Source organism: Oenanthe melanoleuca, chromosome 2, assembly GCF_029582105.1.
Source record: "Oenanthe melanoleuca isolate GR-GAL-2019-014 chromosome 2, OMel1.0, whole genome shotgun sequence".
In the NCBI taxonomy this organism is placed as follows: domain Eukaryota; kingdom Metazoa; phylum Chordata; class Aves; order Passeriformes; family Muscicapidae; genus Oenanthe; species Oenanthe melanoleuca.
In genome coordinates this window covers 113734571-113748475 of record NC_079335.1, presented here as the reverse complement: position 1 = coordinate 113748475, position 13905 = coordinate 113734571, and the positions used below count along the sequence as shown (strand labels likewise).

At 35.8% G+C, this 13905-nt stretch overlaps 1 protein-coding gene across 4 annotated transcripts in view; it reads right to left on the bottom strand.

The window, feature by feature from the left end:
• Positions 1–13905, bottom strand: part of TBC1D5 (TBC1 domain family member 5) — a 311013-nt gene that overhangs the window by 194552 nt on the left and 102556 nt on the right. The window lies entirely within an intron of this gene.

Here is a 13905-nt window from a genome sequence, read left to right as displayed (position 1 = left end):
TAAGGCTGTGCATCTTGGGGCACCTAAAATTAGTAGTTGCTTTTGAAATTCTGGTCATGTATTATTCATCTTTTTCTCCTAAAAGGAAGACAGAAGATGGCAGTAGCAGGTGTTCTTAGCTTCTTGATGGAAAAGGAGGAAGAACTTGACCAAGGGGATAGATTTTCTTCAGAAGAGGGGTAACAGACAAAGATTGCCTAGCTGAGATGACTATTCTGTCAAACACATATCACAATTCCACCTGTTGCCAAGAACGCTTGAAGGCAGCAGATCCTCTGCCTACTCATCCAAACTCCTGTGTTTTGGAAGTTCCTGTTCTTTAGTGAGGAAGAAAAAGGGAAATCCTGTTCTGTTTTAGCAGCCACACTTATGAGCAAACTACTGAATACAACAAATCTGGATAACTAATATTATTTATTCATCTGTTTTGATTTAGAGGTTTTGACAGCATCTTATCAGAAATGAAAGTCAAAACACAAAGATAATTGAAATAAAATTATTTAGAAAGGCAGAAAATCACTCTTTCACTATGCCACTCCAAGTCAGCTTGATTCCTCTCAAAGAACCCCACATAAGACTCCTTTCACCCATTCAAATAACTGAACACAAGTATTTTTAGCATAAACATTTATTTCTAACAAATTAATCTAGTGTATCTGTGTGAAGTTAGTCCGTTTGAAAGATTATATCCTTGCCTTCTTTAAATGCAAAATTGACTCTGTATTTAGTGTAGCTCTCTCACTGCACTGGTGTCAGAAACAGTTAATGAAGAAATAGGAGTCACCTTCCAAAGATATATACAGCCTGCCCTATAAAAGAAAATACAAGTGACAAAAGAATATTTTAACTAAAACTGTTTGCATTCTCAAAGCCAGTAGGAATGACCATGAGAGATCTGCAGGAATGAACGTTTTCCCTTTGTTGAGTTGTCTCTTTCATGGCTGAAGCATCATTTGATCACCAAGCTCCTCAGTTCACTGATAAAATACTTCAGACCTTATCCACACCCAATGTAGAACTTTTAAACCTATTATTTCCAACAACTGGCTACTTCCATGGATATGTGCCATGCTGTCAAACATCTTCTTCTGATTCACGGTATTAATGATCTCTAAGAGAGCATCTGAAAAATCTACACTGGTTTTCCTTCCCACTGTTGCCTTGGTGCAACAGATGTATGAATACTTCTTAAACTTTAATACAACAATTATTTAATTTAAGATCAGTTTCCTGAATAAAAGGTACACACAGTCTCCCATAACCATCCCAGGACTTGTTCCTGCATGTCACTTCTGTAAAACTTAAAATCAATTTACTCATTCTTATTCTTAGTTTATATTTAGACAGTCCATCATGAAAGAGCCCAAACTTCTAGCCTAACCCAGGTCCTCTTTATGCCATATGTATATGCAATCTACTGCATCAATCAAAACGACTCACAGTTCAGATGATGTATACACAAATAAATGTACTTTACCTAGAGGTCAAAATGATTTCTCTAAGAGCACAGAATATTCTCTTGTTTTTAGCTACCTCCCACAACCACGAAGTATAAAAATTTAACAAGCTGCAAAATAACAAACTGAACACCATACATCGAGTTTCTTTAGTGTCACGCTAGGAATGCTATAATTATAATCAAGAATACACTTCACTTTTAACTCTGTTTTTACAGTATCTTTTTACCTTGTGGCCCATGATGGCCTATACCAGTTTTATAAAAAATATGGCTGGGGGGAGGAAAGGGTAAAAAAACCAAAAACCAACCCAACGTTAAAAAAAAATCAATTCTGCTACTCTGAGATCATATGTGCAGGAACTGAGGTGTGGATCTTGGCTTTTAAGATAGTGCGTATATGTTTTGCCCTTACTCTGTCTCAGTTTTTGCAACCATATAATACTGTCTGGGGTGATCACCATGACAGTGGATAAATTAGGATTTCACTACCAATAAGTATGAATTGTTTCTTAGCAAGGCTGCAAGTCAGCATAGCTCTTATTTGATAGAACTCAAATACTTTCAAACCTGCAGTACGATAGGTAGGATTAAAAAAAAAAAAAAGTTTTAGAAATGCTAAAACATACAATAGGCTGAAATGTATACACATAATTTCAGTAGTTACATGAAGAAAAAGCTGCCACACAAATGCACTGAAAAAAGCAGAAATATTTGTCTAAACGTGGTAGGAAAAACACATTGCTGAAATGCTGATGATCCACTTTATGGTTATTTCTTTTTTATCTGGACAGAAACCTTCTTTCTTTCATAGACATTGAACAATATAACATACAATGAGCACAGAAGTTTTCTAAAAAAGCCACATGATTTATTCTTTGCTCAACTGGACTAAGAAAATGAACCCATACAGCAGAAATAAAAAAGGAATGGACACGTTATATATCTGACAATTCAATTAAATTACTGTGTCATATAACCATGTGGAAAATAGTTTCTGAACTTGTCATGAGAAAGTGCAGAGGCTGAATCCTGGCTACTCTAAAACTCACACTCGTTTTATCAACTTGGATAGCCAGCCTCAGTGCTCTAATGTACATGTGCAAGGGCCACTGCCCTATGTAACTATTTCTTTCTTTCTGTATTTCAGTATCATGCATATTTCTGGAGGAGATTTGGGAATGTAATTTAAATATACTGTTTGTTACTGTGACTTGTAGGTATTCAATTAGCAAAGGAGATGTCTGCACTTGTCCACCCCACATTAATCTCTGGAAAATAATTACTACATACCAGTTGCTGTGCAATGAATTGCTGAAATATGCAAATAAAAATATTCAAAGGGCCTTCACTGATTTTATGACAATGAAATCCATAGCTGTGATGTTCCAAACAACCCTAATTCTTATTTTCTTAAGTGTATTCATGTACAATGAAACAGAAAAGTATAATCATAGCTTTCTTTACAAAAAAACGGGATTTGAGTTGGAAGCCTAAATGACAGCCCTGAACATTATAAAATTATACAGAATAAGGAGGAAACAGGGCTGATAGTGCATATAAATATGACAGTGTATTAGGCTGCATTTAATTACCAGTTCAAACAACAACCTGATCTAACCTTTGACAAGTAAAATAAATGTTCTGAATAATTTAACCAAAGCAAACATTTGCTGTTAAATGCTGGCTAATTATAGTAAGAGTTGTACTGAGAGGGGGAAAAAACCCAAAAGAGATGGTAATTTATACACTTCTCCTGCAATTGCTACAGCTATTCCTTGAAACCCTTGAATTTTTTTTCCATGCAGGATAGCTATTAAGTATCTGCTTCTGGAAAAAGAAAAATCTGTCTGTATTGAAAGGAAGAAGCACAGTAGGAAAATAAGAAATACTCCAAATACAGAAAGTAAAGTAACATTAGTTTCAAGAATATCAGTCTTTTCTGTGGATGGCTTTATGATATGAAAGGTCTGTTTTGAAATGTCCTGTACCACAATGAAAGATAAGAAAGGGAAGAATAATGATAAAGTTTTTTCAAAGTGTCAGTGAAAAATCACACAAGAGCCTCATTATAGGATATGGGAGCACAGTTCAGTCATGTACACTGCACTTCTGAGAAAAGTAATAAAGAAATCTAAATTATTTTTTTACATAAATATGAGATCGGCAGTTAAATTACATAAATAAACCACAGAGATTCTTTAAAAACAACTCCACCCAAAATATGTAATGATGAAATAATTCCACCACTGTGACTTTTTCAGATATAATACTATAGCCAGAAATATTATGCATGTGAAACACTGAGCTTATTTCAAAAAGAACCTAAATATCTCAGAAAAACAAGCATTTAAAGTCAGCATGCTTTGAATATCAGAGCCTCAAAATCCATTAAGTAGAAACCAATAGAAAAAAAAAAAAAGTGGTCTTTTTCCTTCAGCCTACATGCTTCAGTTGTAGGCTATTTATAAAGAAATTAATGGCTTTTGCTATCTTTGGGCCAAGAGTTTCACTTATTTATGTGATCAAAAGTTATCAGGAGCATCAGCTGTCTGTCTCCATGCACAATAACTATGATTCAGAAGAATCAGAAGACCATGAAAATTTCACAGACAAGCAATGTATAGTAAACGAAAGAAGCCTATAAATCCCTAATCTTGAATATATATTAATATTTGAAGGCTTTATATAATCTGCAAAGTAAAAAGTGAAAACCATTAAAAATATTAAAACTGACTCTAAGTATGCTCCTCTCTTTTCCCAAAAGTAATTTGTGTGCAGATAAGTTCTGGCCACCAGTTTCTAAGAGAAACATATTATTTTTAAGTTACCTTTTATATTTTCATAAATATTTAAACTCTCCCTGAAATTTTAAATATGTTTATAGAGACACGGATGCTATCATTCTTAGCCCCTTACAATGAAAAAATATGAATTAAACTGTTTCTTGCACATTATAAGAGAAACAATTTTTAAAAGAAGCAAATAATAAATTCACCCAAAAAATTTACCACAAATTGTTCACTTGATAATGACACACGTGGAGTCATGAAATTGAAGTGGATTTTGTAGCTTACAATGTAAAATAAATACTAGATAGTCGAGTTTAAAGGTCATTACTATTCTTGCTCCATAGTTCAGGACAAAGTCCTTAAGTAAACAAAGTAGTAAAGAACTTGACAAGATCCATGCCTGACACTGGAGAAATCCAAGTACAGAAATAATTTTACACTGTGGTCACTGCTTCATGTCAAATGGACAGTGATATGCACTGTTTTTTCTTATGCTGAGGCATCCATAAAAACATACTCAGCTGTATTTGGACAGGACAAAAGGAAATCCGAGGCAGTCACTGGTAAATGCAATTAATCAACTCTTTCCTGCTATTATACTGCACATAAAACTTTGGCATTTAAGCATAAAAATGGAACAGACCTTCTCTAGAGTTGTTATCTTTGTGTTCTGGACTTGAAATGTTACCAGGCCAGTAAGGTAAATTTCACTTACAGGAGATATCTTTACCTTTCTGAAATTGAAAGTTAGTAGGGTAATAGTAGCCGCTCAATACTAAAATTTTATCTTCTCAAAAATACTTAGATTTTAGATAAAAAATAAAATCAACAACACCATCCAGGTCATAGGTTGTGAGGGCTGATGGGAAGATACAAATACAATTCATATTTAAATAATAAATCTGATAAAAACACTGATAGAGATGCTATGTACTAAAATGCTGATAGTTTTAAAAAAACCCAAAAAATCTCTCTCTGACACAGCTGCAAGGAACATGTACTGTTACTAAATATTTTAGGTTTGGTCAGACAGCAGGTGGTTCACCTGGAAGGGCAATTATAACAAAATAATTTGGTTATATATGTGCAAGTACTTTAGTGTAAACCCACTAATACCTTTACCCAGTGTGGCAAATCTTGGAGGACAATTCATCCAAGTCAAAAAAATATCTCCAAATAGACCACTAAAGGAGAAGAGGAATTTCTTGATACTGAAGCTAGCCAAGCCTCTCCCCTGACTTTATGCACCTAGTTTTAACACTGAAAACTACAAGAAGTAAAGACTAGGTCCTTCAGATCCATATTTTTGGGCAATAGGTTACAGAGAAATCAGAAATAGCAATGAAATAGAAAGTGGAATGGACTTCTGACCAACAGAAATTATAGCAGAGGTAGACTGTGGAGTTCTTTTTGAGCTGGTGGTCTGTTATTGTAAGTAACAATTACTTTAGTCTGTACTGGAAATTTCCTGCATATTTTAGTTTGCATGTACTTGTAAGATCTTCCTAAAGAGGATTCACTTTTGTGTAGAATGGCTTTATGATGTGGATTAGCTTCCACAAGGGATCTAAATTGACAATAATGAATTCATTTTATATAGTAAGCTAGACTTAAATGAGAAGTGAAAGGCCAGTGCCAACAGAGTTCAGTGATCAGCCACTGTTGTTCTCTCTATAATTCACTGGTTGAGTTTAACAATTACAGCATTGCCTTGATAATCTGCAGCTGAAGCACACTGGAAGGAGAGGAAGAGAGAATGCTTCTTGTGTTAATAGGAGAATTGATTTTTTTTATCTAAATGCAGACCCACAAACCAAGTATTTACAACGAACATCTAAGAACACTGTCACTAGTTTAAACTAAAATTAATTTATATCACTCAAATCCGGAAAAACATAATTTCAAGCCTTGATCTTATTAGGATACTTAATGTAATCTTATTAGGATGTGAGCTTCTATATATCAAAGTGTTTTATACATTGCAAATATATTTTAAAGAGCTCCAATAAACAATGCTGAACAATTCACTACTGATCTCCAAACCTAGTTTCACAGGGGCAGATTACTGGATCTGCAGCTAATACATTAGCTGCAGCTAATACAGCAGCAGAGGAGGCAGTGCCTTCACACAGACGACACTGCTGCTACCCAGAGCCGGCTGCCACATGAGTTTCCAGGACTTTCTCATCTCTTAACTGCCTGAGATTTAGCACTGAGCAGCATGCTTTCCAAAAGGACAGAGTACCTACAGCTTCAGAGGAAGCAAATGGGGATCATAGATGCTTAAAATTTCAGAAAATCAGGCCTGGTGCCATATACAAGGAAAACGCTGCCAGAAATGTCACTCACAGAATCCATGCCTGCCACTCCACAGGGATTCATATATGCTTAATGATGGCTAGCAAGTACAGAGAGCAGACCTAGCTAAGGAAAAACAACAGAAAACCAGGCAGCAGGCAAGCGATGAGCACTCTGTCTGCACTTGTATCCCCACTGGCAAAGTAGAAGTAAAATGGTTAAGAAATCGGTAAGGCTGATGCCAAAATCGAAAATGTTTCTAAGGACTGCAGCAGACCTCAAAAGATAGTTTTTAATTTCATTTGAAACAGTTTCAATACTTCAACATTAATGTATGCACATATATATTAATGAAGCAGACATGTTAATCCCCCCGATGTCGATGTCTGTGAAGCATCTTAGCTCTTACTTCCTTCACCACCAGTCGTGTGTAAGTAACATACTGTGGCAACATATGAATAGTTCATAGCTCCAGCAACAAATGAATGAATGAACGGTGACCTAAACACAAGCAGCCATTAAGGTTTCTGTTTCTTTACCCATCAGCTATTGCACATACTCCCAGCAAACAAGTGTGTTTTTCTGACATGCACACTTGTCTGTTAATAAGTTAAAGAACTATTTCAGTCAAGAATCTTTATGTTTTTCCCCTACACGCTTCGTTTCTTGCTACATGCATTGAGTTTTACTCTATTAGAGATGCTCATGACAAGCCAAAGAAATGGAGGTGATGCTGCCAGGCATTAAGGTAAAAGATGCTAGAGTACTCTGCAGAAGCAGAAAGGGTCTGCTGTTGCTTCCCTGCAATTGGAAAGCTTACACACAAGCTTTCAGAAAGGCACCACGAGAGCTTCCAGTTAGCACTCCTCTTTGATTTTAGCGTGCACTTACACAACCCTTGCAACACTTTCATGTCCTAAACAAACGATGAGGCAAGATAAAAAGAAAGAAAAAAAATTCTAACATTTTAAATGGCATCAAGCATGAAATAATTGCAAAGTGGTGAGAGTTTTTTCCCTTTTTTTTTTTTTAATTTTTTTTTTTTTTTTTTTTTTCTGTGGGGTATGTGTTGTTATTTAGTTTGATTGGGTATTTTTGGTTGGGTTTTTTTTCTTGTTTGACTTGGATTTCTTAATGCTTAATAGAACAAGAAAAGACCAAAAACCCCACACAAAGAGCCTTAACTGTCTTTTTCAGCTCAATATAACTCTAGCAATAACCTAGTGCACTTATCAATACAGTGGGTTCAGAGTTAAATTACACTGTATTTAACACCAGTGGAACTAAATTCCAGCTGCAGAATCTTCAGCAGGAATCATCCATAAGAACAAACACTGGCCTTTAAGGAACCAGCAGATAAAATTATATGTGAAAGTAATTCACAAAAATACTTTTCCATTTTTAAACAGAATGACTGACACAAACTTATCCATCAATGAAAACTCCACAGAAATCCATTTTTCAAATATTTTATCTCAGTTTAAAAACTGAATCAATTTTTCCTGTTATCTACAATATATGGTTCAAAATTCTCAGCCCCTGCAAGTCCTGCAAAAAATAATCTCTGCAAAAATAAGCTCAATGAATTCAGACAGTCCAGGCCAAAGAAAAGAAACAGATCCTGTGAGCTGTTAGTCCACTAAATGAGCACTACTCTAATAGATTTGTCTTTGTAGAAAGTAGAGAAAACCAGAAGGAACACTATCTGCTTGTGATAAACAGATTTGCTTTTCTATAGCAAGCTTTTTATATACAACAGTGGAGTTTTATTTTATTCCTTTTTAATTAAATAATTTATGTGGATAGTTGGGCAAAGGAACTAGAAGTCTTTTAGAGTGCAAAGTGGATGACTGGCTCCTTTATTCTCCAAGATTGCATCAGGCTGCCTTCTAATTTTTAAAGCCAAAATTTGTAGGGAACCTGTATTCAAAATTAATGTTCAAAACTTCAATAAACTCTTTACATTCCATGAACAGTGTGTGTGTATGTGGGTGTGGGTGCTAAAGAAATGACCAATCCTTATCATCCCTTCCAGCATCAACCCTGAACCATATATCCAGTATGTAACTATTTTTTTAAAAAAACCACTTCAGTTTACATGATACCAGTTTTCTCCAGTTCTCTCACTATGTTCTTAGACTAACAAGGTATGACTTTTCCAACTTTTTATTACTCCCATTCTTTAAGTAGTCAGAAATATGCATACATGTGGGTATGAGGTGTGTTAATGCACCATATATATTACTATATAGGTGAAATACTACCTTTGCTGGATAAATGATGCTACTCCTTATACTACAAGATAATTTCAATGTAAGTGACCACAAGAAAAGAAGAGGTTGCAAGATATTATCTGTCAGAACATGAAATAATATATTTCACAAATGAAGAAAATAATTACCAGAAACCACTTGTTACGAACAATAATTTCATTTTTCTGAACTCAAATCCTACAGCATTCAGTTGATTGAAAAATAAAATGGCTGCCAAAAAAGCAATATGGGTGAAAACAGAATTTGTTCTCACTGTCAGAGGCAAACCTATATAAAATGGTAAAATGAAAGCTTTATGTTAAAATGCAGTGACACTGATCTGAGATGAAAGGTATGACTGGGCAAAGAAAAGATTAGCTGATCTGATTGACATGACCAGAAAGATTTGGAAACTGCAGATTCTGCAGGTCCCCACTGCTGCTTTACCCAAAGCACGTGGAGGGATTATATTTATGTAAGAAGAGGAAGAAATTTGGTGAAGTCCTGGAAAGAATGAGTTAGTAAAAAGTCATTAGGGAGATGGACCTCTTCACTGTGTGCAATACAAGAGTTTCTCTGCAGCATCATTTTCTGGATGCTTGGAATTGAATTCTCAGTTTTTGCTGCAGATATACAAGGTGTTAAGTCAGCCTTAGACTCCCTCCCTCTGCTCTTTTCCCTGTACTCCTGAAAAACTAATTTCCCTTTGTTCTTGAAAATTATTAACGTTACAAGTCAAAAATAATATAGCCAAGATTATAGGAAAGTCACCAATTCAAATTTTAACTTTCATGAATAATGATCTATTTTGGATTCTTCTCATTTTAAGACATCTTTGTGTGTATTCATATATTTCTTTTCAACCAGAGGTAAGAGGTTGCATGGACACTGACAGACCACTGAAGGAGAAGAGGCTCTTTCATGATAAGCCAACATAGCCCTAGGCCAATTTTGGGCATTATTTGGCAAGCATTACTGTATTAGGAAAGCAATTTTTCAAGGTTCACATGCACAAAGTGCAGTGTGTATTATACAGCTATTAAAAAGTAGCATTAACATAAGACTGAATACATCTTGTCCATGTAATTATCTACTCAATTCAATATGCCCACAGAACATTTACACACCCCTAAAAATATATAAGCTCTAGGAAAGAAAAATCTCTACTGTACCACTGTCATAGGTAGGTTATGCTCCCCATTCTTTCTTGAAACCATATCCAGTAATATTATTCAAAAACATAACTAACCAAGCTCGGGTATCTACAAACCTACGAAAAAGCAATCAGAAATTTCATGGACAGTATACATACTTATTAATATGATCTGTTTTATTAGGTCCCAGTGAAAACATCTTATTAGTTCAACAATTAAATGATTCAGAAACCATCCACACTATCTTTGCCTTTTAACAGTTCCAATCAGTAGCAGATCTAGGTGTAATCAACAGCAGCAGGGGGCTTTAGGAAGCAAAACAAAACAAAAACAGTAGGGATCTTTACTAGTTTACAGTAATTTGTACAAGGAGATGTTATATGTTACTGCAAGTTAGCCCAAGATATGGAAAAGCTACAGGAAAATTCCCTTTTATCTACAACTACTATTTCAATACAACAACATCAATATAATAAGCTTTTTTTAAAAATTGAGTATTTAAAGTTTACTGAATTTCCTTCCTGATCTAGAACTTCTTTCTCTCTTTTTTGCCTCCTCCATTTTACATTTTCTGTAACAAAATCAATATTTGGGTTACCATGCATTCAGAATCCATGGATGTCACCCCTTAAATTTGTGAGTGGGCTGCACGAGTGATATAAAGTCCCTCTTCTGTAGGAGTTGAGCACATGGTCTAAACAGCACTTTTAGCCCCTGCTATGCATGGTAGCGAAACTATATTTCCCATATGTTAGTGCTGACAGGCTGACTGATATAAATTCAACTCAAAGAAACTTACATACAAGTTATTTTTATGCTTTTTAATCCTTTTCTTCTATTAACAGTGTCCCAGATATAAGAGAGGAATACATTAAAGAGAAATTGATAAGCGGTGCAATAATTTATGCACCCTTTGAGTGCTAGGACATCTGCATAAAACGAGGCCATCGCCTTTTTGATGTCAAGGATCTTGGGATAGTTCCAAATTGTAAGTATTTAAATCCTAAGCTCTTAAATTCCCATTGATTTTATCACAAGCGTGAAGAGATAAGCATGCATCTATCTTTTTGAATCTGCCCTTGTTAACATCTCTGAAAAAAATGTATCTAGCCACAGCCACGTAGCACTCCTAAAGGACAAACAGTGAACATCTTACAGTGAAAGCCCACGTTGCCACATCTGTAACACTCCTCTTAATTCAAAGCAACTTTTCATAGGAAGAGCAATTGCACTTTTGGACTGAGGCACAGGCAGATGACACAGAGACAGACAAATTCTCACCACCCCATCTCCTCTGCAGAGCCACAGAAGTTCGGATATTCCCTTTTTTGCTCCCTCTGTTTTACATTTTCTGAAAGAAAATCAATGTTTATGCTAACATATATTCAGAGTCCTCTCTATCAGACACTCTTTCAGAATGCTTTCTTCGTGGCCAGGTAAAGACACATGAAATTCAAAGTTCTTTGCATATGACTGTCTCAATGAACCACAAAAAGAGCATCAGAAAGCCTTATACTTGCTCAAGCCATCATAGCCTCTTGAAGAGCAGAAGGTCAATATTACAGATATAATCAGATTAAATACTTACCATATGGATAACTGTATTCTTTTTAACATTGCAATACACTTTGCAGCCAAGCCTACAGCTCTAGCAGACAGCTTTACCAGAAACATGAGAGCAGAACATGCTGGGGTCAAGCCATGATGGATAAAGAACCAAGTGGAATCCCTGCCATACTTCTGCAGAGTACACTGATTCTCTCCCAGAAGCTGCCAGCAGTGGATAAAACATACTACTATCTCCCACCTGTCCTCAAAAGAGGATATTTTTCAAAGAAACTATATAATTTAGTGAAAAGCCACCTGTTGAGCCAGATAAGAGGCAATTATGCAAGTCTAATAAATTCTAGGATCAAAATGAAACATCCTTCCGTGGGTGAGAAGAGTAGTGGCTGTAGAGGTGAAGAGAGGGACTTTTCACCAAATGCTAGAGAAGAACAAAGAACTGTGAGGGACTGGTGGCACAGCTTGCTACTGCTGCAGCTCACTGGAGCCAGGGCACAATGTGAGATAAACAGCTTCACTAAATCAATTCTTCACCTCCCTATCTCCCAGACTATCTGGTTCAAAGCTCCTGAGAAGCTCTTGAAGGAAAGACTTCAGATACATATTAAGGATAGTGAGCTTGACCATTATCAATAAAATAATTTCATATAAGAACAGTATAAATGTAGTTAAAACTAAAAAAAATATTCAAAGCCAGGACACAGATGCTCCACCATAACCAGCTAACCATTTCCAAAATGAGTAATCTGCCAAAGACATAAAGAACCCCATCAGATTTCTTTTTAATTAATTGCTTTCCAACATGAAATGTTACTACCTTTCCATAAATTCTACAGTTCATTAAGTGAAGAAATGTTATAACTTTGCTGTCAAAATTGCCATCAAATTCATAGTATCTGCTCCACTTGTTCACCTAAGTGTTTTGGACTTCCAAACCTGAACATATTCTGCTGTAACACAGATATAGATACACTTTCCCATAAATACCAAAACACTTCCAAAACAATGAGCACCACTGATGAGAATTTTTCACCATTTCTGTAAACTTCTGTTTACTGACTTTTCATGTTAAGTACTTCTAACAGCACACAGAGGGCTCCAGCCTCTTCTAAACACTAGTGGGATACTTTGATGTACACCTGCCTTACAAACATCTTTGCCCCAGTATTCCTCCAGATCCTCGAGTCAAGGTTCATTCCCATGAATGAATTCAGGCTGACGGTTTCTAACACTGTACTTTCAGTTTGAAAATTGCTGAAGGCAACAGCTGTTATTTACCACTAGGTTTGCAGTGTCACCTGTGGAAAAGCAGTCAGCTGAGTAACAAAAGTGTTCACAGTTTTGGCACCAGGGGTAAGTTTTGAGGTAGCACCAACTAACTACCAGCATTCCTCTGCAGAACTTCTGGGGTGCAGTCAAGCATGCTCAGGGCTTCAGGGAGGGGATCCAGGACATGTTTTTCACTGGCTGTAAGCGTATTCTAGATTTGTACTACTAGAAATTGAATGATGAGGAAAGTAATGATATGAGTGTGTTCTTATATACACACGTATGCAGCACACACTTCAAGACATCAAAATTACTCTCTCCATCCCTCTAATAAAAGACTACAGTGCTACTGTAGCTCTGCAGCACTAGAAATCATTCCATATAATGTACAGCACACCACCATGATTTGCTCCAGGGGTCACATACACAGCACTGAATCTTGATTAATACCACAATCCACAGTTGTTTATAACACATTCAGTTTACAAATCATAGAAACAAGTGAATACAAAACACTGCTCTGATTTTTACCATACAAATTCTTGTTTATGATGTCTGTAACAAGATTAAATAAACATTAAATTATGATTTGGTTTATGTGATTCTGGATAGATGGGAGGTTTTAAAATACTTTTCCCCTTCCTTTCTTTCTGAAGTTTTGAAGGTGAAACAGAAAAATGAAACTGAAATAACTTATAATGCACTCCAGCACATTTACTGCATTCCCTGCTAATAAGGATTAAATTTACAGAATATGCAGGGAAAGCCATGCCTACACACACGCACGTATGCACACTTACACACATGCACACACACGAGCCATACCTACAAAAGACTTTCTCCCATGGCTACACCATTGCTTGGCAAACAACAAGCTAATTTGGGTTCCTATCATGCATCTGATCGGTCATACAGCAATACAAAACAGAAATAAGTAAAGACGACCATCTGCTTGTTAGCTGAAACTATAAAAGTACATCTTTTTAATAAACAATAAAATTAGTTTGACAGGGCAGAGACCACCTGAATAGAAAATCAAATATTTCATGTTATTTAAGGTGTATGTCTGCTGGCTATTAAAATACTCCTCTTTAATTTATTACAGCAACACACACAAT